The following is a 25973-nucleotide window of genomic DNA, read 5'->3' on the forward strand; positions in this document are numbered from 1 at the left end:
CCAGTGTTGGGAGTTATTACTGCATCTACTGACACCAGTGTTGGGGGTTATTAGTGCACTCACTGACACCAATGTTGGGGGTTATTATTGCATCCAGTGACACTAATGTTGGGGGTTGTTATTGCAATTACTGGCACCAATGTTGGCGTTTATTATTGCATCGACTGACACATATGCTGGGGGTTATTATTGCAGCTACTGACACCAATTACTGTCACACAAAGCAATCAATATACACAGATTGGGATTTTTCTACCAAAAACATGGAGCACAAAATATTTTGGCCTAAATTTATGGCTAACTTTGAGCTTACTATATATTTTTTTAGCTGAACGTAAAAAAATATTGTTTTTCTTCAAAATTTCTGGTCTTTTTTGTTTATACTATACTATAGTGCGAAAAATAAAAATTGCACAGGTGATAAAATACCACCAAAAGTGTGTGTGAAAAAAAGGACATAAATTTTGTTTGGGTGCAGCACTGCATGACCGCGCAATTCTCAGTTGAAATAGTGCAGCTCCGAATAGCAAAAAGAGGCGTGGTCATTAAAGTGGAGTTCCACTCACTCTGTAAAAAAAAGAAGTCAGCAGCTACAAAAACAGCCACTCCCCTGTCCCCGTTTCACCGGCCGTCGGTTATTCCAGGCGCCGGCATCTTCAGTGTGGGCACCCGGCAGTGACAGCTTGCGGCTTCACAGCCGGGTGCCCACTGTGCATGCGCGAGTACCACTGCACTTCCTGAATGGCCCCGTCGTCTTCTGGGATCTGTCACGTGTCCCACAAGACTTCAGGGAGGGAGGGTAGGAGGACAACTTCCGTTTCCGATCGCCTAGGCTAGGGGTAGGCAACCTGCGGCTCTCTAGCTGTTGTGGAACTACATTTCCCATGAGACATTGCAAAATTGACAGTTACAGCTATGACTTGCAGAGGCATGATGGAACTTGTAGTCCTGTAACAGTTGGAGGGCCGCAGGTTGCCTACCCCTGGCCTAGGCGATCGCAGTGGAAGCGGCAGCGGGTACCTGTCAAATTCGAATACCCGTTCCCCCCGCCCCTCCCCAAAGGTGCCAATCCTTAATGGGGAGCGGGGGACCAATCTATAAAGCGGGACATCCCCTTTTGGATGGAACTCCGCTTTAAGGGGGGTAAATCCTCTGGAGGGCAAGTGGTTAAAAAAAATAAAATGTATTTTGCACCGTTTTTCCTCCTTGTTTCATATCATCATTGCTGGTCTCCTGCAGCCTCCTTGCCGGCACTTCGTGTTTGCATCTGGGATCTAGATCTGTGCAGGCCAAAGACATGCTTTACTTTCTATCCATTGCTGAACCACTTGCCTACCTTTACCCCCTCTAAGCACCTGCCTCCCCCCATTGGCCTGGGCAGGAAGGGGGCACTTTTACCTCCTTCCTGCCCAGGACAATCGTCAGCTTTCAGCGCTTTGAATGACAATTGCGCGGTCATGCAACACTGTACCCATGTGACATTTGTATCATTGTTTTCCCACAAGCAGAGCTTTCTTCTGGAAGTATTTATTCCCCACTGGGGGGTTTATTTATTGCAGTATAAACGAAAAAAGAGAGAAAATTCTGGAAAAAAAGGTTTTCTTTGTTTCTATGATAAACATTTTGCAAACAGGTAATTTTTCTCCTTCACTGATGTGCACTGATAGGCAGCACTGATAGGCGGCACTGATGAGGCAGCATTGGTGGCCATTGATGAGGAGGCACTGATGATGCTACACTGATATGCAGCACTGATAGGCTGCACTGATGAGGCGGCACTGACAAGGCAGCACTGGTGGCCATTGATGAGGAGGCACTGATGATGCTACACTGATAGGCAGCACTGCTAGGAAGTAACGCTGGGCACTATTAGGTAGCACTGAAAGGCACCGACTGGCAGCACTGGTTGATTGGCTCTGATGGGTACAGATTGGCAGCACTGTTGGGAACTGATGAGCATTGTTGAGCACTAATAGGCTGCACTGATAGGCAGCACTGATAGGCAGAAATTATGGGTTCTATTAGGTAGCACTGACTGATTGGCACTGATAGGCGGCACTGACAGGCACAGATTGGCAGCACTGCTGGGCACTGATGAGCACTTTTGGGGCTGCACTGATAATCAGTGCCCTGACTATCAGTGCAGATGTCTGCTTTGACAGTTGCCTGTTATGGGCAGTACTTTCCTCACACTGTGACAGCATAAGGAAAGTACTGCTGATAATGTTTTAGTATTAAAAAATAAAAATAAAAAAGGTTTTACTGTTAAAAGATCAAAATAAAAAATATTTAATGTTATGAAAATAACAACTATTTTAGTGTTATTAGATAAAATTATTTTTGTTAAAAAATAAAAAAAAGTTTTAGTATTAAAGAAATAAAAATATTTTATCGTTAAGAAAAATTTTAGTGCTAAAAAAATAAAGATAAAAATTATTTTGTGCTAAAAAATAAAAAACCTGTTTTGGTGTAAAAAAAGTTTTACTGTTAAAAGATAAAATAAAAAAATATTTATTGTTATTAAAATAACAAATATGTTAATAAATACAATTTTTTTTGTTAAAAAAATAAAATTTGTTTAGTGATTAAAGAATAAAAAGGTTAAGTTTTCAAAAATAAAAAAAGTTTTACTGCTAAAAATGTTTTAGTTTTACACAAAACAGTTTGTGTTAAAAAAATAAATAAAACAAAAAATGGTTTATGTGCTAAAAAATGAAAAATGTATTACTGTTAAAAAAGAAAAAATATTTTTTGTTAATAAAAAAAGTGTTAAAAAATAAAAAATGTGTAGTGTTAAAATAATTTTTTTAAGTGTTGGGGTTAAAAATAAACAATTTTAATGTTAAAAACTAAATAAAAACAAAAAATGTTTTTGTGTTAAAAAATAGAAAATGTTTTAATGTTATTTTTTTTTAACTTGTAGTGTTAAAAAAAATTACAAAAAGTTTTAGTGTTAAAAAAAATAAAACGTTATTATGTTAAAAAAAATTTTAAAAAAAAGTTTAGTGTTAAGTAAAAAAGAAAGTTTTAGTGTTAAAAGAAATACAAATAAAAACGTTTTAGTGTAAAAAAAAGAGTTTCGTGTTGCCTGTGTTGTGTATGGATTGGTGCAGGTCAGGACTACAATCCCCTCCCCCTCCATACGAGGACAGGTGTGTGCTGTGAGTGGGGAGTTGTAATTCCAGCGCACGCCTGCAGTACCCATGTTCTCACACTAGAGGTCTCCCCCGCTCAGCCCCGCTCCGACGGCTCTCCATCCCCGGCTGTCTTCATTAACCCCTGTGTGTCCGGCAGGCGGGCGGGGTGCCAGTGGGGTGTCGGTGTCCGTCCCTCCTCCCCGGTGTGTCTCCTCCTCCGTGCTGGTCGTCGGTGTGCTCAGTATGGAGGGATGGCGGTAGAAGGCGGGGTGGAGGTGCTGCTCCGGGACGGTTGGTATACAGTTGCGGGGAAGTTGTCGGAGGTCTCCCTGGTGCTGAGCGCGGACCGGTCCGGGGTCACTGGCACCGACCTCCGGGATGCCACACATGACGAGGGCGGGCAGGGAGGTCACCCTGGAGGGTAAGTACCACCTGTGGCATGGGATGGAGGGGGCATGTATGTGTAGGGGGCATGGGGGGGTAAGTACCACCGATTGGATGGGGGGCATGTATGTGTAGGGGACATGGGGGGTAAGTACCACCGATTGGATGGGGGGCATGTATGTGTAGGGGACATGGGGGGTAAGTACCACCGATTTGGATGGGGGGTGTCATGTATGTGTAGGGGACATGGGGGGGTAAGTGCCACCGATTGCATGGGGGGCATGTATGTGTAGGGGACATGGGGGGGTAAGTACCACCTGTGGCATGGGATGGGGGGGTGTAATGTATGTGTAGGGGACATGGGGGGGTAAGTACCACCGATTGGATGGGGGGCATGTATGTGTATGGGGCATGGGGGGTAAGTACCACCGATTGGATGGGGGGCATGTATGTGTAGGGGACATGGGGGGTAAGTACCACCTGTGGCATTAGATGGGGAAGGTGCTATGTATGTGTAGGGGGCATGGGGGGGTAAGTACCACCTGTGGCATGGGATGATGGGGTTCCTTGTATGTGTAGGGGACATGGGGGGTAAGTACCACCTGTGGCAAGGGATGGGAGAGGTGCCATGTATGTGTAGGGGACATGGGGGGGTAAGTACCACCTGTGGCATGGGATGGGGGAGGTGGCATGTATATGTAGGGGGCATGGGGGGGTAAGTACCACCTGTGGCATGGGATGGGAGAGGTGCCATGTATGTGTAGGGGATATGGGGGGGTAAGTGCCACCTATGGCAAGGGATGGGAGAGGTGCCATGTATGTGTAGGGGACTTATGGGGTAAGTACCACCTATGGCAAGGGATGGGAGAGGTGCCATGTATGTGTAGGGGACATGGGGGGGGGGGGTAAGTACCACCTGTGGCATGGGATGGGGAAGGTGCCGGGGACAACGGGGTGACCAATGGATCGTTCCGGGGCCCCTCCGAGCCCCCCCTGCCCGAGGCCATCGCCAACCAGAAGCGGACGGTGCGGGTGGTGGAGCCGGGCTGGGGATCCATGAAGGGGGGCCTGGAGAACAAGATGCCCGTCCTCATCTCCAAGATCTTCCGCGGGCTGGCCGCCGACCTCACCCACTCCCTCTATGTCGGGGACGCCATCCTCTCCGTCACTGGCACCGACCTCCGGGATGCCACACATGAAGAGGGCGGGCAGGGAGGTCACCCTGGAGGGTAAGTACCACCTGTGGCATGGGATGGAGGGGGCATGTATGTGTAGGGGGCATGGGGGGGTAAGTACCACCGATTGGATGGGGGGCATGTATGTGTAGGGGACATGGGGGGTAAGTACCACCTGTGGCGTGGGATGGGGGCATGTATGTGTAGGGGACATGGGGGGTAAGTACCACCTGTGGCGTGGGATGGGGGCATGTATGTGTAGGGGACATGGGGGGGTAAGTACCACCTGTGGCATGGGATGGGGGCATGTATGTGTAGGGGACATGGGGGGGTAACTACCACCTGTGGCATGGGATGGGGGTGTCATGTATGTGTAGGGGACATGGGGGGGTAAGTACCACCGATTGGATGGGTGGCATGTATGTGTAGGGGACATGGGGGGGGGGTAAGTACCACCGATTGGATGGGTGGCATGTATGTGTAGGGGACATGGGGGGGTAACTACCACCTGTGGCATGGGATGGGGGTGTCATGTATGTGTAGGGGGCATGGGGGGGTAAGTACCACCGATTGGATGGGGGGCATGTATGTGTAGGGGACATGGGGGGTAAGTACCACCGATTTGGATGGGGGGTGTCATGTATGTGTAGGGGACATGGGGGGTAAGTGCCACCGATTGCATGGGGGGCATGTATGTGTAGGGGACATGGGGGGGTAAGTACCACCTGTGGCATGGGATGGGGGGGTGTAATGTATGTGTAGGGGACATGGGGGGGTAAGTACCACCGATTGGATGGGGGGCATGTATGTGTATGGGGCATGGGGGGTAAGTACCACCGATTGGATGGGGGGCATGTATGTGTAGGGGACATGGGGGGTAAGTACCACCTGTGGCATTAGATGGGGAAGGTGCTATGTATGTGTAGGGGGCATGGGGGGGTAAGTACCACCTGTGGCATGGGATGATGGGGTTCCTTGTATGTGTAGGGGACATGGGGGGTAAGTACCACCTGTGGCAAGGGATGGGAGAGGTGCCATGTATGTGTAGGGGACATGGGGGGGTAAGTACCACCTGTGGCATGGGATGGGGGAGGTGGCATGTATATGTAGGGGGCATGGGGGGGTAAGTACCACCTGTGGCATGGGATGGGAGAGGTGCCATGTATGTGTAGGGGACATGGGGGGGTAACTACCACCTGTGGCATGGGATGGGGGTGTCATGTATGTGTAGGGGACATGGGGGGGTAAGTACCACCGATTGGATGGGTGGCATGTATGTGTAGGGGACATGGGGGGGGGGTAAGTACCACCGATTGGATGGGTGGCATGTATGTGTAGGGGACATGGGGGGGTAAGTACCACCGATTGGATGGGAGGCATGTATGTGTAGGGGACATGGGGGGATAAGTATGACCTGTGGCATGGGATGGGGGGTGTCATGTATGTGTAGGGGGCATGGGGGGGTAAGTACCACCTGTGGCATGGGATGAGGGGGTTCCATGTATGTGTAGGGGACATGGGGGGGTAAGTACCACCTGTGGCATGGGATGAGGGGGTTCCATGTATGTGTAGGGGACATGGGGGGGTAAGTGCCACATGCAGATAATTATACAATTAGTTTCCTGTTCTTTTAATTCATCTTGAAGCTCATTGTAATACAATTTTGATAAATGACATCATTAATTCTACATAATAGTGTTTGAACTTTTGTGTTTGATAATAATCTGTTCATTGGAAAGTCTCATTTTGTAAAATAAACAAAGTGTGTTATTTTTCCTTTTTTAGGTCAATTAAGAAAAAGCAAACCATTGACCCGATCTTCCCTGTTTTTATTCCATATTTAGATTCTGTTTTTGAAGTGGTTGTAAACCCTTACATATACCCAGTGATACACAGAGATGAAACAAATCCTCCTACATACGTTGTATTTGTTTATCTGCAGCTCCCTCTTCTCTACAGCTGTTCATAGTGCAGAATTAATAAAGCTTGTTTGAGATTTCAGAAAACAGGGGGCATGGAGCTGAAGTTACTCTTCAGAGCTCAGTGAGAAGAGCTGTGAGAGCTGATTGTAGGGAAGGGAAGGGACCCTCCCCCTTCACACAGAACACAAGAACAGAGCTGAGGCTGTCAATCATAGGCTGTGTGCTGAAGCTCTCTCCCCATCACCATTTTTGTAGTGGTGTCAGGAACACCTGTCAGAAGTAACTCAGAAGTGGTCATTTCTGGCAGTAGAACCATTTTATGAATTTCAGCGATTTCTCAAACAAAAAAAGAAACTAAGCAAATTAGCAAAAAGCAGAAGTTATTTAGGGGCACTGAAGGGTTATTTTTGTATTTTTTTTTTGGTTGAGAACTTTATATATTTTTGCTGAAAGATTTGATCAATGACTTATTTTTATCCTGTAACCGTATGTGCTAAACTCAACCCCCCCCCCCCCCCCCCCCCCCCCGTTGTGGCACCGTTATTTTTTGCTCCTGTAGTTCATCTGCGGCCATTCCGGGTTCTACAACCTCCTCCGCTTGTCTATGTCAGTCACTTGGGTTGAATGTTACCTTTTCCTGACTTGTCCAGGCTGTGATTGATATCCTTTCTTATAATGCAAATATTTGATGAATTTGGGTGTTTTCTCAGAACATGTTTCAAAGTAGTAAAAAGGAAATGAAATAAAATAGGAAAAAGCAGAAGTTTTTTGGGGGCACTGAAGGTTATTTTTGGACCGTGAGAGCAATTTTATGTAGGGGGGTTTCAAGACTCAAAGTCCCATTGATAAGTGGCGTATCCCAGTATTTCTTGACGTTGTTTCAGTCGCGGCTCCCTTTAAAACTATGCAGAATGTCGGCATCTCAGTGTAAAAATGTACTGTAAGTGTTATTTATCAATGTGACATCCATGCCTGGGATGATGCAGACAACCACCTTGATGATATGAACTTCACAGTTCCCCCATCACATCAGAGACCCCCATCACATCAGAGACCCCCATCACATCAGGGTTCCCAAATCAAGTCAGAAGTTCTCCCATCACATCAGAGTCACCTTTTCACATCAGAGACCCCCATCATGTCAGAAGTCCCCCTATCACATCAGAGTCACCGCTTTTCATCAGAGACCCCCATCACATAAGAGTGCCCCCATCATGTCATATGTCCCCCCCTATCACACCCCTGCCCTCATCTCATCAGAGTCACCCCTTCACATCAGAGAATCCCAATATATCAGAATTCCCCAATCATGTCAAATGCCCCCTCATCACATCAAAGTCACCCCTTCACACCTGAGACCCCCCCCCCATCTCATCAGAGACCCTCTCCATCTCATCATAGTCACTTATTCACATCTGAGACCCCCTCCCCATCTCATCATAGTCACCCCTTCACATCAGAGACCCCCAATATATCAGAATTCCCCAATCATGTCAAATGCCCCCTCATCACATCAAAGTCACCCCTTCCTTAATGCTAGAGGTCCCTGTCATGTCAGGGCCCCCCATACATCAGAGGCCCCCTATTCACAAGAGCCCCCATCAAAGCATTGTCACTCTTGTGCATAAAAGACCCCCTATACACGAATCCCCCATCACGCAGCCCTCCCAATCAGAGAACCCCTCCCAGTCACACAGTCCCCTCTTCACTTCAGAGCCCTACCTTTTTGCTCCAGTAGCACAGCCGAGAGCAGAAAGTGGAGGAGACTGACTTCCATCTTCTCCTGAAAGCTGGGGGTGGCCCTGCATGGTGCCTGCCATAGGTCAGAGTCATGGTTTGCTGGCAGGCTGGCTGCCACCACCATAATAATGAATGGTGCCGTGCATCCTGGCCCTAGAGTGCCATTGGTTGTTATTGGGCTGGTGGCCAGTTCATCTGCACCATGACAGCTTATGACACTGATCCAGGACAAAGTGGGTCCAATGTTTGTGACATCCTGGGGAGCCCAGATGGCACCCTGGGTGCCAAACACTGGTACAGTATATCATAAATAGGCAACATGGGTTTAAAAGCCTGTAAAGATGTATTCACTCATGAAACAATCAAACCCCAAACAAGAAAAATGGTATACCAGATCTTTACTTTACAAATGAAGAAGCAATATATATTTTTAAATAGTACTGAGTCCTCCTTTGAGATTGCTAACTGATATCACTGTCCAAATAGACAATTTGTCAGACTGTCACCATCTCCCTCCTCATCTTTTCTGACTGTTTTTCACTACTGGTAGCATGAGGCGATACCAGGAACCTACAGAGGTTGCACAGGCAGTCCAGTTCCTCCAGGATGGCACATGAATACGTTCCATTGCCAGAAGGTTTGCTTTGTCTCCCAGCACAGTCTCAAGAGCATAGAGGCACCATAGAGCTCGATTGGCATTTGCCATTGAACACCAGAATTGGCAGGTCTGCCACTGGCGCCCTGTGCTTTTCACAGATGAGAGCAGGTTCACCCTGTGATAGATGTGAAAGGGCCTGGAGAAGCCATGGAGAACATTATGCTGCCTGTAACATCGTTCAACATGACCATCTTGGTGGTGTGTCAGTGATGGTCTGGGGAAGCATATCCATGGAGGGACGCACAGACCTCTACAGGTTAGACAATGGCACCCTGACTGCCATTTGGTATTGGCATGCAATCCTTGGACCCATTGTCAGACCCTACGCTGGTGCAGTGGGTCCTGGCTTCCTCCTGGTGCACGACAATGCCCGGCATCATGTGGTGAGGGTATGCAGGCAGTTCCTGGAGGATGAAGGAATTGATGGCATTGAATGGCCCCCATGCTCACCTGACCTAAATCCAATATAAAACTTCTGGGTTATCATGTTTCGGTCCATCTGACGCCGCCAGGTTGCACCTCAGACTGTCCAGGAGCTCAGTAATGCCCTGGTCCAGATCTGGGAGGAAATACACCAGGACACCATCATCGGCTCATTAGAAGCATGCCCTGACGTTGTCAGGCATACATACGAGCACGTGGGGGCCATACAAATTACTGAGGACCGTTTCGAGTTGCTGCAATGAAATTTTAGCAAAATGGACTAGCCTGCTGCATCATTTTTTCACTTTAATTTTCAGGGTATCTTTGAATTCAGTCCTCTGTAGGTCGATCATTTTCATTTCCATCAAACGATGGGGCATCCTTACGTTCCTAACACATTACCTAGTCCATGTCAATATAGATATCCAGCATGATATTTTTCTCCATTGAGAACTGACGTGTTTTCAAAGTGTAACTTTCATTTTTTTGAGCAGTGTATATGCGTCAGACCCCCTCCTGGCACTTCTGCTATTTGCTCTTGTACGCCTGGGCCTCTTTGAAGTGAACCTGTGTTTGTCCATGCAGGACACAGCAACATGTTCACTTTGGCTTCATACATATGGCTGTACAAGAGCCGTACATCGTGACGTCACCACCTCACCCCTCCAGTTGTCCAATCATAGAACACATTGCATTCATTCAGAAAATGCAAAGCATTCTCTGAATGGTGCCCATGCTAAGTGACTTACCTCCTGTGTTCACAATGCATAAGGCTGGATACCCTGAATGGGACCCAGAAGAAAGTGGGGTACTGGTGTGTACTTCAGTGATTTCCACCTTCTAGGAGGATTGTCCAGGTAATGTATGCATAGATACACTGATCCAAGCTGGAACTTTGTATAAAATAGTAATACCTGGAATCCTATTTAAAAGAGAAGTATTGGAAACTTTTTTTTTACATCATACTTACAGTACGTAGGTGTACCTAGAAAGTGCAGAACAAACTGCAGTCCTGTGATCCATAGGTGAAGTGCAGCCAAAAGAGCTTTGGCTGTAGTTCTCCTTTAACCACCTGAAGACCAAGCCTATTCTGACACTTCTCTCCAACATCTAAAAATCTGTAATGTTTGCCAGAAAAATAACTAGAATCACCAGATATTTTCTATATTTTGAAACCGAAGCCCTAGAGAATAAAATGGTGGTTGTTGCAATTGTTTATGTCACACAGTATTTACACAGAGGTTTTTTGGAAACATTTTTTTTTAGTAATGCCCATGTTGAGGGTTAGGTCCCAAAAAAATTTTAATTCGGAAACCGTAATGAGTTTCCCTGCGAATGGTCTGGCAAGGTTTGAATTTGGGTTGGCGGCGATAAATGTTTGTGCATATAAAATGCTTTGTTCCACAGTCAATGCATACAGATCTTCTGTGAAAAACAGCTGCAAAAAATAAAGGGGAGTAGTTAAATTTGCAATTTCCACCTGAATTCCAGGTTGGGTAGGGAATGGGGGAAGTACGGGTGCTGCAGAATTTGTGGGCTGCCAATCTGGATTTGCAAGCACGTCTGGAAGGATACTAGGGGCTCTACGGGCCTGTGTGCAAATCCCGGGCTAATCCCGTTAACGCTGCATTTTTTGGGGATGCTTTACTAATGTGAATGCTGGTTAAGTGCTGATCTGATCAAAGATGTTGATCCGTTCAGACACTATACTAACAATGGAGGTTTGTGTATGAGCGTGTTCCTGGCAATCAAGGGGTTAAATGTGATGACTGGTGTACTGATGGGCAATCTGATGCTATCTGGGAGGGGCGTGAAAACCACAGGAGTACAAATCACGTGTGTGTATATATATGTGATTTTGCACACCTGTGCCGCCCTGTAGCAGTATTTCTGCTATAGGGCGGTCAGGAAGCGGCTACATAAGCGGTTTGTGTTATGGTGCTACATCACTTTAACTGACAATTGCACGGTCATGCAACGCTGCACCAAAATGAAATTTACATCCTTTTTCCCCCCATGAATTGGGCTTTCTTTCGGTAGTATTGATCGCCTGTGCATTTTTTGTGTTTTGCGTTATAAAAAAAAAACAACAATTTTGAGAAAAAAAAACAATATTTTGGACTCTTTGCTATAAAACATGTCTAGTAAAAAAATTAAAATCAAATTTCATCATACATTTATGCCAAAATGTATTCTGCGACATGTCTTTGCTAAAACAAAATTCCAATACGTGTAAATTAATTGGTTTACGTGAAAGTTATAGCGTTTACAAATGGCGGTACAGAACTGAATTTTTTTTTTGTATACTAATAATAGTGGCAATCAGTAACTTATGGCGGCAATCAGTGACCTATGGCGGGACTGCGGCGGACATTCTGACACTGGGGGGAAATGACTTGGGGTCACTGACATCCCCAGTGACACCAATACAGTGATCAGTGCAAAAAAAAAGCACTGACACTGTAGTAATGGCACTGGGGAGGAAGGGGTTAACATTTTTAGGCATTCAAAGCGTTAACTGTGTGAAGGGAGTGTTTTAGTAGTGGGCGGGGGGGGGGGTGTTCTTCACAGGAACACACTGTCCTGGAAAGCTAAGCTCTGCTCTCCGGAACAGTGTGCTGAAAACTGACAGGGAGCAGAGCTGCATTGAAAACACTGCAGCTGTGCTTCGTGTCAGTGTTTGCCGGTAATTGCCGGGATCCGGTGGCTAATCACCGGCCGGGACCCAGTAATTGACACCCGCGGCCGCGATCGGTGCCGCGGGCAGGGCGGTCGCACACGCTCCTTACCATGTAAACAGGATGATGTTTATAAACGTCATCGTGCCTACAGGGGCCACTTTGCCGCAGTAAATGTACTGTGGGCGGTCCCCTGGTGGTTAAGCAGGCATGTCGCCGATCCCAAATAAATGGACAACCTTGAGTTGCCCTCATGTGGAGGCGCCTCTGTGAAGGATTTGGAAAACATTTCAGGCTTTTTTCTGCCTGGCCAAGTGCATGACACGCCGAGAACGAGACGGTCCGTTTGTGTCTCCCCGTTACCAACAACTGTCCTCAGATGCAGCGAACATACTAATCAGAGAACGCCGTAGGTCTTATGTCTGAAGCCCCGAAATACCGATCCATTCGTGCTCTCTAGCAATCAATTGGGAGAAATTCTCTGCGGTTCTCTAGGCTGGTGATGGGAGCTGCTCGGCGGCAGCTATCTGGGATCACAGCTATTACCTGGGACACAGAAAAAACTCCCATAGACTGTAATGACATCTGGCAGATGAGGTCTGGGAATGCATACAACTCGGGATTGCCTGGACCATTTCTTTTTAATATGAAGACGCAGGAAAGTCATATCGCTGAAATTCAGAGATCGCAGGAGGGAGGGGTCAGAGGGACGTGGAATTAGTGAGAAATAGTCTATTATTGGATTTGGAGAAATACGCTATTTATTGTAGACTGGATCCTTTTCACTTTCATGATAATTAAAGGAAAGTTGTACGGAGTTTCTCTAAAATTGCAAGTCACCTGATTGTTCTGATCTGTTGTCTTCAGTACTCTAAAATTAGAATCCCTGATCTGCATAAAAGTTCAAAGTGGAACTAAACTGTATCTGAGCACCATAAACTGAGAGCGCGATTTCATCCATTTTTAATATTCACCGCAAGCCCACCCATCCATCTATGTCTCCGTGCTTTATTTTGTTGAGAAATCACTTTTGAGAAACGCCTTTTTAGATTTCCAGCTGTGGCCATCTTGAGTAAGTGCAGAAGATTCATGTAGCTTCTACTTCCTGGAATCCATCTGCCATTAGCTCAGGCATGCAAACAGGAGGATGTGCTTGACTGAGAAAGTCCCCACTCCTCGCCTCCAGATGAAAGGAAAAAAATGCCCATGAAGACTCCTGGGATCTATGACATCACAATGGCCCAGAAACCGGAAGCAACTCAAGAAATGTAAACAAAAAAGTTTAAAACAAGTAAATAGGAAGGTATATTTTATCTATCTATCTAGCAGTAAAAGGATTAAAAATAGGTAATGTTGATTAAGAGAGAGAGTTTAGCTTCGCTTTAATTTTGGGCTAAAGTTTTATTTGTAAAAATGCAGTCTGCATCTCTTGTGTCATGTCCGCAGTCTTTGACCATCTCTTGTATCCTGTCCGCAGTCTCTGATCATCTCTTGTATCATGTCCGCAGTCTCTGACCATCTCTTGCATCATGTCTGCAGTCTCTGACCATCTCTTGCATCATGTCCGCAGTCTCTGACCATCTCTTGTATCATGTCCGCAGTCTCTGATCATCTCTTGTATCATGTCCGCAGTCTCTGATCATCTCTTGTATAATGTCCGCAGTCTCTGATCATCTCTTGTATCATGTCCGCAGTCTCTGATCATCTCTTGTATCATGTCCGCAGTCTCTGACCATCTCTTGTATCCTGTCCGCAGTCTCTGACCATCTCTTGTATCCTGTCCGCAGTCTCTGACCATCTCTTGCATCATGTCTGCAGTCTCTGATCATCTCTTGTATCATGTCCACATTCTCTGATCATGTCTTGCTTCATGTCCACAGTCTCTGACCATCTTTTGTATCATGTCCGCACACTCTGACCATCTCACAGCCACCCCCTGACAACAAAACAAGAGGTCTTTACAAAATCTTTATTGTCATTTTACCAGCTTGACCTCCATAGTCCTGTCACATATTAATAAATGGCGGCCTTGCCTATTCCTGAGACAGGACCTTGGAGCTTACAGCTAAAATCCATAGCCCACTTTTACTTAAAGAAGAACTCTGGGCAAAACCTTCATTACATGTCCTTGCTGATTTCCTACCTTCACTGAATATGTCTTCCATCTTCTGGTTCATTCAGTAGTTGCTGTGAAATAATCTTTTCATTTTCAATTCAAACCGTTAATGTTCCTTGGTTTCCTGTTTGTAAGAGCGGTGGCTGCTATGCCACTGGTCTTGGCACATCCCTTCTGTAGTTCTTTCTCCAGGAAGCAGTGATGTAATTCAGCCCCACTTGCAGTGGTGGGCAGACCGAGACTCTCAGATACATTCAACATGTACAGGCCTAGTGTACCCGCCCACATTCACTACAATTCCCTGTGGTTGATGGGAACTGTAGTTTCCTTTTACTGCAGAGAGAGGAGAGGATATGATGTAATCCCGGCTGTTACTCCTCCTCCTTGGTACAGAAGATACTGTTATCTTTTGAATTACAGAGATGAGGTCATGAAAATTCAATTAGACTTTTCTCCTAAATGGTAAAGCTTCTCAACATTTTATTATCTGTTTAGTGTTTTGTGTAGGGTGGTGTACTAATGGGTGATTTTTATGCCTATCCCGGAGTTCTTCTTTAAGTGCGACCCTTTTAAAATGTGAAGGACTGCACTTGAGGCTCTTCGTATTAAGCAAGTTGACCACCACCGGAATAAATGGGTCCGCATGGAGTAACTACTTCAAGTGTTTGTTCACCTTCTCATTCTGTTCATTTTTTCTGGAAAGGTGAACCAACCCTTTAAGGAGCCTGTAGCAGCAATCAGTCTGGTAGGATTGCACATTGCTCCATCCATGTGTGCTATGATCCATTGCTTTGGAATACCGATAGCTATTGGTGGAGCTCACCACCAAGCAAACCATCGTAAACGAGATGGTGAATGCATCTGGCCATACACCAGGATGTTCGTTTGAAAATGTTCTCTTTGGGTGTTGATTTGAATTTCCAAAGAGTAGTGGGTTCAAATCAATGTTTGTTTTCAAATGTAGTGATGAGAAAATTCGAAGGAGCAGGATGGAAGATTGCTTTAAATAAATGACCTTCTAACAGAGAATGTGTATTTTGTTCAGGAAATTACATTTCATTCCAAAACTGAGTGTTAAAAGGAAGAGAAATTTTGAAGTCGGATGTTCGCACGGTCAACACATGTACAAAGGATTTGCAGATGAACGTTTGAAAATCTACTAGTGTATAGCCAGCTTTACTGCTCTCCAGCCAACCAGGTTGGATGGGTTGACTGCCTTCTTCCTCATCTCAAACAATGGTTCTTCCCACCACGCTGGCTATCATGTCGCCGCAGGATGCCTGGACCACCATTTCCAAATATATATATATAAAAAAAAAATTGCCTTCAGTTATGACTGCGATCTCTTCTACAGGAGGAGGGATGACTGCCCCCCTCCCCCGCCACCAATTCCTTTCCTGGGCTCTCTCATTCCATTGGGGATCCTGGGACCGCTCCAACTGGCAGCACCGACTTCAATACACACAGAGAAAGGAGCTGATGTAGTTCCTCCCTCTCTGTGGGATCATGAAATGGAAGCGACAAGGATTTTGTCAATTTTGGTTCTGGTTCTGTGTTTACTGGGCAGTTGCCGACCAGCTACTGTGCAGACCAATATGTGTCTGATCAGCTGCATTGGAGGCCAGAGGAGAGATCTGGGGTCTGATAGAGCCAGATGTCTCCATAAAGAGGACCTGTCATAGCCCATGCTGTCACAAGGGATGTTGTACATCCCTTGTGATAGCAATAAAGTTAATTTATAAAAAAAAAAGGGAGAGTTAAAAAAAAGTTTAAAATAAATAAATAATTAAAAACACATTTTAAAGTGGCCCTACCCCCGTGCTCATGTGCAAATGCATACACATATGTAAATCCAGCAGCCATATGTAAATGGTGATCACACCATACATGTGAGGTATCACCACGAACGTCAGAACAAGAACAATAATTCCAGCACCAGACCTCCTGCATCACTCTAAACTAGTAACCTGTAGAGGCTTTTAAAGTGTCACCTGTGGAGATTTTTAGGTACCGTAGTTTGTAGATGTTCCACGAGTGTACTGCACAGTCTATTCCAAATCAAAACAAAAAGAAAAATGTTTCAAATTTGTTATTACTTTCCAAAAAGTGAAGAAAAAGGAATATTTGGCTGTTCAAAAAAAAAAACATGACTTGTTGAAGTATTTGGATGTGTTCAATCTGATCCATGATCCCTGGTATGCGATAAATAAGCCCAAGACCATAGTATGAGACATATCCCCATATCATGATGCTTGCACCACCATGCTTCACTGTCTTCACAGTGTACTGTGGCTTGAATTCAGTGTTTGGGGGTCGTCTGACAAACTGTCTGCAGCAGATCCAAAAAGAACAATCTTGCTTTCATCAGTCTACAAAATGTTGCTCCATTTCTCTTTTGCCAGTCAATATGTTCTTTGGTAAATTGTAAGCTCTTCAGCACCAGTCGTTTTTCCAACAATGGGACTTGAGGAGGCTTCATGCCGATAAATAATATATAGTTGCAAGTGCACTAAAAGCTGCTAAGCACTCAGGTAACCAATAAAACCTCAAACAGACAAATTATATTATAGTGCAGCGCTAAAATATATAGACAAAAATGACCAATAAAATGCAATCACTGTATAAAATAGTTCATATGATAGCTGGTGTCATAAAACGTGAATCCTGTATTCAACTGGAAGTTGGTGCTTGTGCAGTCAAAAATGATAAGAATGCGCACTCACCAGAGCGCATGATAAAATGCGCATTTATATGTAAATATCCTGATGTCACCGAAGGTTATCAAGGTCTGGTCAGGAATGGAGTAGAATCCATCACTGAGTGTGCCTGGATCTTGTAGCCTCTGGTGTGTGATGGAAAGGTAACCGGGGTCCCTGTAAGGGATGGACAGGTCAGCTCACCAGGTATATGGAAATCCTACTGCGAGTCCTGCGAATCTGTAAAGTAATCCATTAATAAAATAGATCGGGAAGGTATTCAAAACAGAAGCCAGGTCTTGGATGCCAGAGCGGGTTACCAGAAGATCCAGAGTTAGGAAATACAGTGGTGTCCTCTGTTCACCCCCAACCGTCTGATTGGATGGTGAAACAACAGCAGCAGACTGATTAGGTCATCTCTTTACTCTCTTCTCCTATCAGTATGTTCTATGTTGGTACATGTGCATGCAGCACACCTGATTGGCTCTCGGTTCTGCCCCTCCTTCTTCCAGTGCTGCTGCATAGTAAGAGGCTGATACCAAATCAATTTCAGGCACTTCCACTAGTGGCATTAAAAAACACACATTTCAAAATTTATTAAGCCCTTCCTGTCGGATGTATGTATATATGTGGCAGCACAGAGATTGGCCGTATTCTGTGCCTCCTCGTATACGCATACCTGTTTTATGTTGGCAGCATGCCCCCAGCACTCTGACAGTACCGTCACTGACAATTGGAAGCTGGTAGGATGGGCTTCCAATTATCTAATCACTTTGACATCCAATCACAGTGATCACATGGTGCGGAAGCTGAGCAAGCAGGTGACGATGCTCCGGTGTTACTATCTCTTAAAAGGCTGGGAAGAAGGGGTTAATGAATACAGAGTTGCATTCATTTGTGTCTATTATATCTGTCTGGAGATTAGTCCAAAGATGTACAGTTTTTATTCAACTGTATGTGGCAAAATATCCTAAAAATCCAGAGCTATGAACAGGGGATTATAAGAAGATCCTGGGATTTCCCGCTGTAAACGCATGTGTTCTGTATTGCAGACATCTAGAACTGCATTCACCTGATGCCAAGCATACTGCGGTGCTGCGAGCAAAAGATCCTGCGGCGGCCCAGACCTGGTTCAACGCAATTCATGGGGCGGTGACGGAACTTCTTCCCAAGGTGATGGCCGAAGTCCAAACTCAGCTGAGAAAAAACGGAATCTCTGGAAGTCATGAAATTCGGCAGATGGGCTGGCTAGCAGAAAAGGTCAGTTTGTTGTGTCTTTGGCTTTATATTGTTTATCTCACGAGCTAAATGACCACAAAAATGTCTCATCTGAAGTCCCTTTAACCCTTTTCCGCCTACTCCGGTGTCCTTGTACAAAGTTCTGAGTACCTGGGGGGCGGGAAGATTTTCGATCATGTGACTACTGTGTTTGGCTGTCATAGTGGTCACATGATCAGGAGTCGTTCCACTGGCTATGGATTATTAGTGAGGGCCGAGAGCTGTCTTTGACAGCCCAGTGTCTGTGCTGGGAGCTTGCAGTGAGCTTGTTCTCAGCACAGAAACATTGGCTGCCCAACAACGCACATGTGTGGGTGTTAAAGCCCACCCTTGCGGCTGCAAATATGTGTTATTTGGGTGACAACAGGTTAAAGTGGAACTTAACCCCCCCAGGTTTAATTTTACTGTAAACCCCCTCCTACCTTGTGTGCTGGGGTGAACTTAAATAACATACCCAGCCATCAACTGCAGCATTGCCCTGCTGTAATCTGCTGAAAGCGGAACCCACAGGGCCTTGTGCCGCCATCATTGGAGCCAGCTTTCTCTTCCAAGTCCTAGCAAGCAGCTCCCGATGACACTCCACTGAGCATAGACAATATTCGTAGTCCTCCTGGGCTTAGGTGAACCTGTGGCTAAAGCTGCTAGTACCTAACCATATACCAGAAATGGTCATTCCAAAGTGTAAAGTGAGGTGCAGCTCTAATAACTAAACTATATGTAAATCCCAATGTGAATAAGTGATGAACAGTAAATAAATGAGTGAACAATACTATAATACCCAGTGACTATATTAACAGCATAAGTGACATCAACCCCAAACTAAACATCTACATCGCCTCTCCTAAATGGGTGAAATCAACATAAAAAAATCTATAAATACAATAATTAAATACACATACATATAATGAATGCCGTGGTACTGGATATGCGCCTATTACACAACACCAGTAAATACATATCATGTGGTGACATAAACGCATGTATGCATTACATTCCCAAAACCAACTGATGTGAAAGAAATGGCAGTGATCCCACTAAGGGATAACAAACAAAGTGAATCAGTGAAACCACTCCTTGTGGTAAACGTATGAAAAAGGGAAGAGGAATCAGATTATAAACGCATGTATACCTACATGCTCAAGGATAACTGGTGAATAAGAACAATAGCAGTGATCCCACTAAGGGACAAAGAAAGTGAATCCGTGAAACCACAAATTGTGGTACTTGTGAAAAAAGAAAGAAGTCAGGCTCACCGCCTGTAAATCACTAACAATCACTAAATGTACACAATTGTGACCCCCCTACTGGGGATAAGTGAACAGAAAACCTATAAATAATGAAGGGATTTGTAACCCCAAATGTAACCTCTTCAGCACATGTCTTTTTCCCAACAGTGGGACTTTGCGGGGGCTTCTTGCAGATAGCTTGGCTTCACATAGGCGTCTTCTAATTGTAACTGTCCTCACAGGGAACGTCACACCTTCTTTCATCTTCCTGGAGCTGATTGTTGGCTGAGTCCTTGCCATTTTGGCTATTCTTCTATCCATTCGAATGCTAGTTATTCGCTTTCTTCCACGTCTTTCAGGTTTTGGTTGCCATTTTAAAGCATTTGCGATCATTTTAGCTGAGCAGCCGATCATTTTCTGCACTTCTTTATAAGTTTTCCCCTCTCCAATCAACTTTTTAATCAAGGTACTCTGTTCTTCTGAACAATGTCTGGAACGACCCATTTTCCTCAGAATTTCAGAGAGAAATGCACTGTAACCAGCATGTCCAACATTTGCTGCCTTCCTTCCTTAAATAAGGGCAATAATTGCCACCTGTTTTTCAAAGAATGAATGACCTCACTAATAGAACTCCACACGGCTATTATTTTGAACATGCCCCTTTCAATGAGTGATTCAATGACACAGAATCAGCAGCATGCATGTCATGACTGTTAGGTCTGTTGGATTTCTATTACTCTACTACACCTGCTAGGAAATTATTTGCCATGTAGAAATATCATTTCTACCAAAAACCATGTAGAAATATCATTTCTACCAAAAACAGTGATTGATCCGGTTAGTGATGTCTGACTGCTAATATTTTGAACACAACTGAATAAACTTCACAAGATCTACAAGATGTCTTATCGATTGAGTCACTGACTGGTATCCAACTAAGATTGAAGTTATCGCTATCTCATCACAACTGAGCCATCACTTCTAGGACCACTGAGAGGAGGCTGCATGCAGGACCTTGCCCACCAGAGAGGGAACTGACACAGCGTTGTACCTGACATCCGTTGGAGAGAGTCCGGGTTCCAGACCGGTGGTGTTTGATTATCATAAGGTGTTTTAACCCTGCAGGGTCACCGCATGGAGGTGAGGGGCCATTGCACCTAGAGTGGGATTTATAGTATCCTGTTGCAGATTTATGGTGATCACAGGACTACAGAACACCTCCACCATTTGCATGGTTTTGGACACCTTCTGTAGATTGGACATTTATTTCACCTTTTAGGACATGTTAATAATTTTGTGTTTTGTTTTTTTCTGTTCATGTTGATTGCTGGATTATCCATGTTTATTTATGTTTGTGGATACACGGAGAGTGTGAGGCACTGTTTGCCGTCACTTATTTCTCTGCTTATTCAGAACCCCCCATTTGGGGTTACAAATCCCTTCATTATTTATAGGCACTATAGCCTATGTTTTCTGTTCACTTATCTCCAGTAGGGGGGTCACAATTGTGTACATTTAGTGATTGTTAGTGATTTACAGGCGGTGAGCCTGACTTCTTTCTTTTTTCACAAGTACCACAATTTGTGGTTTCACGGATTCACTTTGTTTGTCCCTTAGTGGGATCACTGCTATTGTTCTTATTCACCAGTTATCCTTGAGCATGTAGGTATACATGCGTTTATAATCTGATTCCTCTTCCCTTTTTGTACGTTTACCACAAGGAGTGTTTTCACTGATTCACTTTGTTTCTTATCCCTTAGTGGGATCACTGCCATTTCTTTCACATCAGTTGGTTTTGGGAATGTAATGCATACATGCGTTTATGTCACCACATGATATGTATTTACTGGTGTTGTGTAATAGGCGCATATCCAGTACCACGGCATTCATTATATGTATGTGTATTTAATTATTGTATTTATAGATTTTTTGTATGTTGATTTCACCCATTTAGGAGAGGTGGTGTAGATGTTTAGTTTGGGGTTGATGTCACTTATGCTGTTAATATAGTCACTGGGTATTATAGTATTGTTCACTCATTTATTTACTGATCTCCACTTATTCACATTGGGATTTACATATAGTTTAGTTATTAGAGCTGCACCTCACTTTACACTCCACTGCACATGCGCAGCGTATTGTACATAGCCCCAAAGCCACCTGGGATACATGATGTTGGTATCCTAGGGGGCTTCAGGTGGGGTGGGGAGGATGTCATTCTTGCCTAAGCGAGGAAGGCAGAAGCATGGGGTGTGTTTGCCTGAAAAAAAAAAGAAAGAAGTACAGGAGTTGGATAAAAATATGGAAACACTACATGATTTGCAGGTGTGAAAGTAACGACATGGTTTGCGTTGAAAGCGGAAGTGACGTAACATTCTTTTGCTTCCGCTGTGTGATGAGACACCTAGCTAACAGGTGGAAAGCCTCACGTCTGTCATTTACTGCGTGCGCAGCTAGTAATATGGAGTCATGTCAGAGCTTACTGAGCTTCAAAGAGGGCAAATTGTTGGTGCCATTTAGCTGGTGCCTCTGTGACTGAAGTTGCCAATTTATTTGCCGTGTCACGAGGTACAATATCAAAGGTTATGGCGGCATATACAGTTTGTGGGAAAACAATGTCTGGGCAGCCATATCTTGGTATTCTGCAGGTCCCATTGTCACCTTGAAATATAGAGTCACTGCCAGTGACTATGTACAAATTTTGGCAGACTATGTGCACCCCATGGTGCAGACATTGTTTCCCGAAGACCGCGCCATTTACCAAGCTGACAATGCTCTGAATTCACACAGCTGGCGTTGTCAAATCATGGTTTGACGAGGATGCAGACAAGGTTTCACACCTTTCCTGGGCGCCACAGTCGCCAGACCTCCATATCATAGAGCCATTATGGTCAACGAGATTTGGGCTTGTTTTCCTCCTCTTGCATCTCTGCGAGAACTGGAACGATTTTTGTATGAAGAGTAGTATCAGATTCCATTATCCACCACCCAAGACTTATATTTGTCAATTCCCAGGAGAATTCAGACCGTCTTGGATGCTAAAGGCAGTCCAACACTATAGGAGCTAATGATTTTGTTCTTTTACCTAGTGTTTCCATAATTTTGTCCAACCCCTGTAACTGGGACTGAAGGTTCGTATTAAAATCTTAGTAGTTTGACTTCATCGTGTTCTTGCTCTATATCTGTTTAATGTGCTGATTGTCTGCTTGTTATTTGGGTCCACTTTAAACTATGATCAGTTACTTAAGCGGAGACCTTTCTCTGCCACCTACTGGAAATTGTCATTTCTGTGCAATGTATGCGATTAAAGAGGGGACTCCGTATGCAGCTTTCATTGAATGTTGCCACTTAACAGCAAGCACTGAACACATCAAATATGCCACAGTCTCCTGGGAAGTGTAATTAGTCGGTTTGTTTGAATTTGGGGTTTTACTGTTACACTTAGGAATCGGGGGAGGCTGAGGATAGGGCCACTGTAGCTGACAAGCCCCCTTTGCCAGTCACACTTCGTGAACAGGGGATTGTGGCAGCTATGCTGTGTCTGAGATCAATGTTAGTGACGCCCACTAATTGGGCATTCGTCGGGGAGGAGCAGAGAAGCTGGAAATTAAGGAACCAAAAAGAGATTTACTTCACATTTCAATACTGTTTCATTGGAGAAGTGAATACAGGCATTTAGACATGCAAGGATGGATCTGTATTTATGTTTTTAATTCCTTCAGGAGTTAATTTTTTAAGGCCCAACACTGGAAACACTTTTTAGTCGGTTATTGTGTACCGAGAATACTATCTCTACAGTCACTGACCTTACATTTTCCAAAATACAATATTTTTCCCTAAAGCGGGCCTTTAACTACCTGCCGACCGCAGATAGCCGAATGACGGCTGCACTGTGGACACAGCTGATCACGTGACGTGGTAAAAGGCCAATCACAGCGGCCTTTTACCACGTGATCAGCCGTGTCCAATGACACGCTGATCACCGGGAAATGCAAATGCCGGTTCTCGGCTGCACTTTCCTCACGCTGTCAGATCGTGAGGAAAGTACTGCCGAAAACTGGCATTTGTCAGAGCGGGGGTCGGCACCGATCATCGGGGGTCACTGATCATCAGTGCCCTGATAATCGGTGCTCAGCAGTGCCACACACAAGTTCCGCCCAGCAGTGCGCCCACCTGTGCCCAGCAATGCACACGCCTGTGCCCAACAGTGCGCCCACCTGTGCCACCCACCAGTGCCACCCACCAGTGCCCATCAGTGCAGCCCAGCAGTGCTGCCAGTCAGTGGCCAGCGGTTGTCAGTCAGTGCCCAGCAGTGCCGCCAGTCAGTGCCCAGCAGTGATGTCAGTCAGTGCCACCTATCAGTGTTGTCTATCAGTACCCATTATCAGTGTCGCCTATCAGTGCCACCAATCAGTGCCACCTATCCGTGACACCTCATTAGTGCTGCCTATCAGTGCTGCCTATCAGTGCCCTTCAGTGCTGCCCATCAGTGCCGCCTATCAGTGCCTATCGGTGCTGCCTCATCAACGCACATCAGTGAAGGAGAAAAATTACCTGTTTGAAAATTGTTATAATAGAAACAAAGAAACTTTTTTTTTTTTCTTCAAATTTGTTTGCACTTTTTTTGCTTATAGCACAAAAAGTAAAGTGCCCAGCGGTGATTAAATACCACCAAAAGAAAGCTCTATTTGTGAGAAAAAAATGATAAAAATTTCATATGGGTACAATCTTGCATTACCGCGCAATCGTCAATCAAAGTGCGACAGCACTGAAAGCTGAAAATTGGCCTGGTAAATAAGGGGGTATAAGTGCTCGGTAGGCAAGGGGTTAATGTCTTAAGGGGCCATGCACGGTGCTTACAAGAAGGTGTCCGTTCCGATATTGGGAGCACGTGTAAAGGTAAAGGTACTCTGGGCTCTGATTTGGGTCACGCCGTGTACATCGTTCTCTGGGGAGGTACAGTAGTAAGTGTAGATGGTGAGACGACTTGTTCAGCTGAGCCAATGCAAATTTAATGAGCATCACACTTCCTAGCGTTGGCGGTTGGATTGGCTGGATGTCTGTAAAGACAGATGCATCCAGTGAATGCTTCCTGTGAATATGGAAGATGGACAGTCTAGGTGTTGATAGACATCGTTTATGTATTTACTTTGTACAGTTATTCTTATTTGCTTTTTATGAACACGTAATTTCCAAAAGTTTTGCCCATTTATAACAGTCCCTGAGCGATTTCTCTGCTCCTTTTTTGTTATGTTTCCACAGAAGTTGAAGCGTATCTGAACCCGAGAACAAAATCTTTTCCAGTTTACCAATCTTTAGATTTGGTGGCTGCCATTGTTTCATTTTTATTAGGATTATCTAGTTTTTATGTTAAGCTGGTAATCATGTTCACTTCCTGTCCTAGGGTGACAACACTCAATGTACTATATCTATTGTAATGTTTGGGGGGTTTTTAGCTCAGGGTAGCGCTCACCATCAAGTAGAATCCACACCAGAAATTGTTGTTTTAGAGTTTCTTGGCCCAATTTTTATTAAAGAAAAAAAAAAAGTCCATACAATGTATGTTTGCCACATCAACAGAAAACAACCAATCCAGCCTCCTGGCTTGCACTTGTAACAAACTAGTTGTTCAGCCTCCTGGCTTATGTACAGCAGTTCTGCTCAGGCCTTCCACTATAGACCCTCGTCAGTCCCCCATAGACCACTTCCTCGCCAACACTGTCCACACAGCTGGCAGCCCCTTGCTGCCCTGATCCTCAGGCTCTGGACTCTGTCCTTTCCAATGCACATATGCACTCCTCTGGATTCTCCCTTGCACATACCTGGATTCCTCAGGAGGATAGAGCCCAGAACCCTGGTTCTATCTCTACAAAAAGCCCAGAACCCACCTGCATAATCAGTGTTCTGGCTATTTTTCAGAAATTTTTCCCAGGTGAAAAGCCTAAAAATTGCCAACTGGTGTCACTATGGTACCACCGAGCATCATGACATCAAAGCCCCTCAGGACGCTGGATGGTACCATACTGACACCAGCTGGCAATTTTAGGATTTTCACCTGGGAAAAAGTTCTGGAGGACACATTTTGTGCACAAAGCAGTTTTAACATAGAGTAAATGTGAGTGCATTACTTTTATTAATGAAAATGATTTTTAAAGGGTAATACACTATGATTTGATGTATTCCTCTATAACCATTGTGGAAGGGGAGTTTATCGTCTGAGTGGAGAAGGACCCCAAACAGCAGGATACCGTCCCATCCACACTTTGGTCCATTTAAAGGGACACAAGCGCTATATGACCTTACTTAACGGTTTGTTCATTATTTGAGGTGAGAGCACAACCGGTGGGGGGGCACATTTATGCAAGTTATTCGCACCAAATACTTTTTAAGAAGCACGGGATAGTATACGGTAAAGCAAAGTTTGCACGTTTGAGGGAACTCATATATGGATTTTTCTTTTGACTGCTTATAACAATCATATGGACACTGTTGTTGAAAATCATCATTGGTTTATTCACTTTTTCATTTATTTTGATATAT

At 44.8% G+C, this 25973-nt stretch overlaps 1 protein-coding gene across 1 annotated transcript in view; it reads left to right on the forward strand.

The window, feature by feature from the left end:
• The first annotated feature begins 17996 nt into the window (after window positions 1-17996).
• The window catches only part of LOC149470866 (uncharacterized), a 36867-nt gene continuing 28890 nt past the window's right edge, over window positions 17997-25973 (forward strand). The window contains exon 1 of the mRNA XM_089659088.1: window positions 17997-18189. The gene's annotated coding sequence lies outside the window, so the exon portion shown is untranslated. The remainder of the gene's footprint in view (window positions 18190-25973) is intronic.

The sequence above is a fragment of the Staurois parvus genome, unplaced genomic scaffold (assembly GCF_062004578.1).
Source record: "Staurois parvus isolate SC_StPar_1 unplaced genomic scaffold, SC_StPar_1.0 ptg000030l, whole genome shotgun sequence".
Lineage (NCBI taxonomy): Eukaryota > Metazoa > Chordata > Amphibia > Anura > Ranidae > Staurois > Staurois parvus.